Genomic DNA, 6000 nt, shown 5'->3' with positions numbered 1-6000 from the left:
CAGACGAGCCTGGGATTAGTTCTGCAGGGCAGGCCAGGATAGCCACATCCCACTGACGAGTGGTGATCTAGTTTTCAAATCTGGGTCCCTGCAAAGGCTACTGTAAATATATGTTCCAATGCTGGATTTTTGCAATGCTGGATTTTTTTTTTTCCATCGATGTGAGAGATTTCTTTGAAAATTAAAGGGGAAATACGCAGGCTTTCTCTGGCACATGTGAACATGTGGAGGAATTTTCTAAACCCCTCCTGAGGATGGTGTCCATAGCAACGGGAGGCTGTTCTGTGAAGGAATTCTCAATTAGCACCAAACACAGGAGTGCCGTGTGTCACACAGAGTATTCCCTTTTACAGGGATTTCAAGGTATTTTTACTTTATGGACAATGTCTATGAATGGATAGACATTTTATGATCCTAGTATAATTTGGTTTTAAACCACTTATATTTATTTTGCACAGGCTTTTCATACAGATGAATATTCAAGTGGAAAAATCGTAGATATTATAACTAGGTGTGGGATGCAGTTAGAGGCAGTATGGGGACAAGCACTCCTACCGAGATGCAAGAAATCCAGGCTCCGTGGTGACCTGGGACAATTCACCCATCCAGGACTCCGTGCTTCAGGGATCAAGTTAATTAGATATCTGTAATTTTTACTACAATATAAGGATCTAATTAACATTGTACATATATGTATATACCCAAGATATATTGCCAAACGAAGAGTGTAAACAGTAGAACAGTATAGGAGACTACCTTTTCTGTCATAAAAAGGAGAGAATGGGGATCTTCTTTGTTTGCATTTGGTGAGAACCTCTGGAAGGATCCTTGAGAAACCAAGAACAATATTTACATATTTACGAGGGCTGAGAATTAGGCAGATAGGAGATTGAAAAGGAAAAAGACTTAATAGTAGACCCCTATATACTGTCTAGTTCTAAACCATGTAAACAACTTACTTATAAAACTTTTAAAATAAAGTATACATATGTTTGTGACTCTCACTAATTAGTACATTATACTTCACACAACACTTGTATTCAAACATGTGTTGAGCACCAACTATGTACATGGCACTTTGTCAGAATCTTGCAAAAACGTATAAAATTTCTTCCAAGAAAGGCCTAGGAGTCTACAGCAAGCATAAAAATAACTCTAAAACAAGCTCCCACAGTGGTATAAGTATGGAAGTGTGAGGATTCAGGTCAAAGCAAAGTGCAGCCGCTGTGGGGGGAAGGCAGGTTTCTGAAATAATGTATTCAGGAAGGGTGCACCAGCAGGGCAAAGAATGTATGCTTCATGTGTTCAGCAGTCAGGGATCACTGAAGTGTTTGGAATGGAGAAACCTAATCACAGATCCTGCTTTTCAGGAAAGGTTATGACTGGTGATCCCTTTAACATAAGGTAAAACAGTAATAGCTGCCATATTACAATTTTGGGAGCAGGTGCTATTCCAAGCATATTTTATGACGAATGTTAAATGTGTTGTTTTTAATCCTTATCACATCTCTATAAATGGATGGGTGATGGGTGGATGGGTGGGTGGATTATGGGTAAATGTGTGGATGGGTGGGTGGGTGTGTAGATGGATAGGTGTATGGATGGTGGGTGGGTAGATGAATGAATGGATGGGTGAATGTGTGGATGGATGGATAGTTGTATGGGTGGGTGGATGGATAGGTAGATGTGTGGATGAGTGATGGGTGGATAGATGTGTGGAAGGAGAGGTATATGGGTGGATGGGTGGGTAGATGAATGGGTTGGTGGATGGATAGGTGGATGGGTGGGTGGATGGATGGGTAGACGTGTGGATGAGTGATGGGTGTGTAGATGTGTGGATGGAAAGGTGAATAGGTGGATGGGTGAATGGGTAGGTGAATGTGTGGATGGATGGATAGGTGGATGTATGGGTGGATGGATGGACAGGTAGGTTGATGGATGGGTGGATGTGTGGATGAGTGATGGGTGGGTAGACGTGTGAATGGAGAGGTATATGGGTGGATGGGTGGGTGGATGGATGAATGGGTAGGTGGATGGATGGATGGGTGGATAAATGGGTAGGTAGGTGGATGGATGGGCAGGTTTAATGCCTGAGAGAACTTATAGCTATTTTATTATGAAAATTTAATTTTACGTATATTAAAAATGGGAGCTGAGAGGGCTTAGGCAGCCACATACAGAGGAGGGATTGGGTCCTTGACACTGAAGCCTTTAAGCCTGACCACTCAAAGATTAAATGCTGATGGGACCTGTCAGTGGCTGAGAGAGAATATATACTGCAATATAAGTGGATTTTAAAAAATATTTGCTATGAAATTGACTTTCTCTCAAAGCTGATCCAGAAACATGTCCATAATATATGAAATATCAACCAAATGTAATTGTGATTTTTTTTTTTTAAGATTGCAATGATTCTATGTCAAACTCTGTTGAAGGACAATGGATGGGTGTTGCCAGGCAGCCAGGTGCAAAGCATGGAGTTCTCGCCCCTCTGATCCAGAGACACAGCGCCCGCTTGGACAGTGAGGATGCTGTGCTTGAGGCAGGCGTGAATCCTGAATATTGTTCTATACTGTCTGTGTGCTGTTCCGCTTTTTACCATCTTAGTCATCAAGTTGGGTCAACACTTAGCCCAGCCTTAGGTTTGGAGTGGAGCTTGGGGCAGCTGTTTGTACATCCCTGGCATGACTTTTGAGCCAGGCCTGCACTAGAGAGACTGAGAAGAGGCAGGAACACAGCTCAAGGACGAACAGTGCCAGTGAGAGGGACCTCTGGAGGCCTCATCCCAGCACAGGGAACAGCCAAGGAAGAGAATCTAGTTGTCTCAATATGCTTGTGCAAGTATCACATTTTCTTTTCTAAAATTTACCCTAATTTTTATGTTGGTCTCCCCTCCCACTGGGTCCCTCCTCCTTTGTCTCCAGATTGGAATCTGAGCTCTTTGTGGTCGCGTGTCACTGATGTAGACGTGGCGGGTGGGAGAGGAGATGGCTTGCTTTGGGACGCCGGCCCCAATGCTGTCAGATGCGCTCGATCCCCTGAGCTGTCTGCGGACAGTGGTCTGTTACTGTCAGGCCAGGCAGGTCTCCCTGGGCAGCCTTGTTCTTGGGTTACTTCTCCCGGATTTGTCCACGTAGTGGAGCCTTCTATGTTCTCCTGAATGGTTTCAGTTTAAAAGACTGGAGGAAAGGCTTCCCTTCCTCGCTGCTCCATCCTTTCCCTGAGACAAGAGGCACGGGCTGTGGCCAGCACCCACTGAGTAGGTACCGCTCTGTTTTCCCCATTGCAGGCCCCTCAAACCCCTTCAGCCCCGAGATTCCTCCTCTGCTCTGACTGGCAAACAGGCTCCCTCAGAGTTACTAGAAGAAAATAAAGTGGTGTAAATTAAATGAAGTTTCTACTGTGATCTTGTCTAGGTGTCAGAACTCACAGCGTGCAGCGCACGGCTGTCTGTGTGTGACCGTAGGGGGAGGGACCTTTTGACCCTGTCAGGGGTCTGGTGATCTTGGTTTATGAACAACAGCTGAGCTGTCTTCACTGTTCCTTAGGATGTTTTTATCAGAGCTTAAAATGAAACAAAGTGGATTTTGGTGAGTGAATTTCTGCACCGCTACCTTCTCATCATCAAACAACAATCGGGTTTTAAGACCTGGTGTAAACGGGCGCTGTAATAGCGCTTCACAGAGCGGGCCCAAGGAGATAGTGCTGGACGGTGTCTCTGAGAAGCCGATTTCTCCTTTCACTGAGTTTCCTAAGGGGATTCCGTTCTGAGATCTGTTTGTCATGCCCCTTTTAGAGACTTTCATGGGTTAGCCAGTGGCTTCCTAATTTCGTATCATCCCTACTTCGTTTTGTCAAAATGAGAAAAAAAAACTAATGAAATTCCAAAATGGAAGCATAAAATCCTCTGGAAAGACTGGAAGCTAAATGTTCCTTTTATTTTAATGTAAGCAGAGACGACTTCTGATAACTGATTCCAAATCCATATCACACGGAGGAGGTCATGACAATCTGAGAAAATGAAATCCGCACGTGCATCAGCCACGCTGTGGCAGTAACTTTGCTATGGGAGTGATCGTTTCAGCCAGAGAAATCATGTTGTTGGGAGAAAGAAGGGAACAAAGGCACTGGGGTTTAGACCTTGGACAAAGCAGGGAGCTGTTCTGCAATGTGTTTGTCTTTGTTTTCAGTCCCCGATGCTTTTAATTGGCTGCCTAGTGGTGTCCTGCTGAATTCCGTGGCCCCACTGGGCTGGGCTTGCTTTCTGCAGACCCAGAACCTATCTCTGTCTCTCCCCACACCCTTCTCTAGGTGCAGGGATAAAGTTGTTGGCAAGCTGTCCAGCTCTCGGGACAGTCACTGCAGACCCAGGCACCTGTCTTCAGAAGCTACTGACACCACTTAGTTTCCCCATAGCGTGGTGGTGCCCCTACAAAGCAATCACCAACCATGCTTCTCTGCTGGTTTGTGCTTCAGACGTGGCCGCACCTCAGCAGCCACAGACCAGACTGTCGAATCAGCGCTTGGTTTCTTTCCTTCTGGTTTGTTTGATTTTACAGAGGTCACAGTGTGCTTACTAGGGAAGCTGATGGGCCAGGTAATTCCTTGTTGCCCGAGCTGCCCTGCTGCCTTGTGTTTGCAGGACATTTAGCAGCATTCCTGGCCTCTACCCACCGGCTGCCAGCAGCATTGCCAAGTATTCTCTGAGAGGCAGGATTGGCTACTGGTCTAGAATACAGCAAAATGCATGGTTCAGGATAATCTAACAATAATTTACTTGTCTTTTTAATTTTTTATTTGTATATATTCATGGGGTACAAGTAGAATTTCATTGATACATTGCGCTGTGGTGAAGTCAGGGCCTTCAGCACACACGTTGCTGAAGCAGCACACATTGCACCCACCAAGCAGCCTCCCACATCCACCCACCCCTGCGAGTCTTCACTGTCCATCATTCCACACTCTACTTCCACGTGTGCATGTTATTTAGCTCCCACCTGTAAGTGAAAACATGTGGTATTTGTCTTTCTGTGTCTAAGTTGTTTCACTTAAGATAATGGCCTCTGGTTCCATCCATGTTGCTGTAAAAGACATGAATTCATTCTTTTTAATGGCTGAATAGTATTCTGCTGTGTGCATATACCACATTTTCTTTATCCAGTCCCCCTCTAATGGGCACTTAGGTTGATTCCATATCTTTGCTATTGTAAATAGCGCTGCTATAAAATGTGAGTGCAAATATTGTTTTGATGTAATGATTTCTTTTTCTTTGGGTAGATACCCAGTAGTGGGATTGCTGGATGGAATGACAGTTACATTTTTAGCTCTTGGGAAATCTCCGTACTGTTTTCCATAGAGGTTGAACTAGCTTACATTCCCACCAACAATGTATAAGAGTTCCCTTTTCTCCGAACCCTCACCAACATCTGTCATTTTCTGTCTTTTTGATAATAGCCATTCTGACTGGTATAAAATTATATCTCATTATGGTTTTAATTTGCATTTCTCTGATCAGTGATTAACAACAGTTTATTAAAACTGTGCCTTGATTGTGTTCATTGGACATATAGTGCTAATAACCAGCAATGTGTGACTTAAGACTGGTGGACTTTGGGTTTAATCTCCATATCATATTGTTTTATGTCCAGACTCTTAAAAAGTATAAATTATTAGTGTTGTTAAAAAGACAAGATCTATCTCCTGAAATATAAATAACTTATAAAGCCCTCCCTAGCCCATGGAAATCCTTAAGAAATATCTTGCTGTATTAGGATGTTATCCAGTAAGTACTGGGGACCATGCTACTGTGCAGTTGGGTTGTCCTCCAAGTCCCTGCCCCTCTCTGTGCCTGCAGAGGGAGGTAAGTCACATGAGCAGGCAGATGTGAGTATTTGCAGAGCATGCTCTGTCAGCCTCTGTGGGTGACTGGATGGAGTGTCAACGGTGCAAAACCCTTGGTTGACTCTAGCATCTGTACAAGTAGTAATTATGTATTTGTGT

This window comes from Lemur catta, chromosome 4 (assembly GCF_020740605.2).
Source record: "Lemur catta isolate mLemCat1 chromosome 4, mLemCat1.pri, whole genome shotgun sequence".
Classification (NCBI taxonomy): Eukaryota; Metazoa; Chordata; class Mammalia; order Primates; family Lemuridae; genus Lemur; species Lemur catta.
This window is presented reverse-complemented; position numbering follows the sequence as displayed.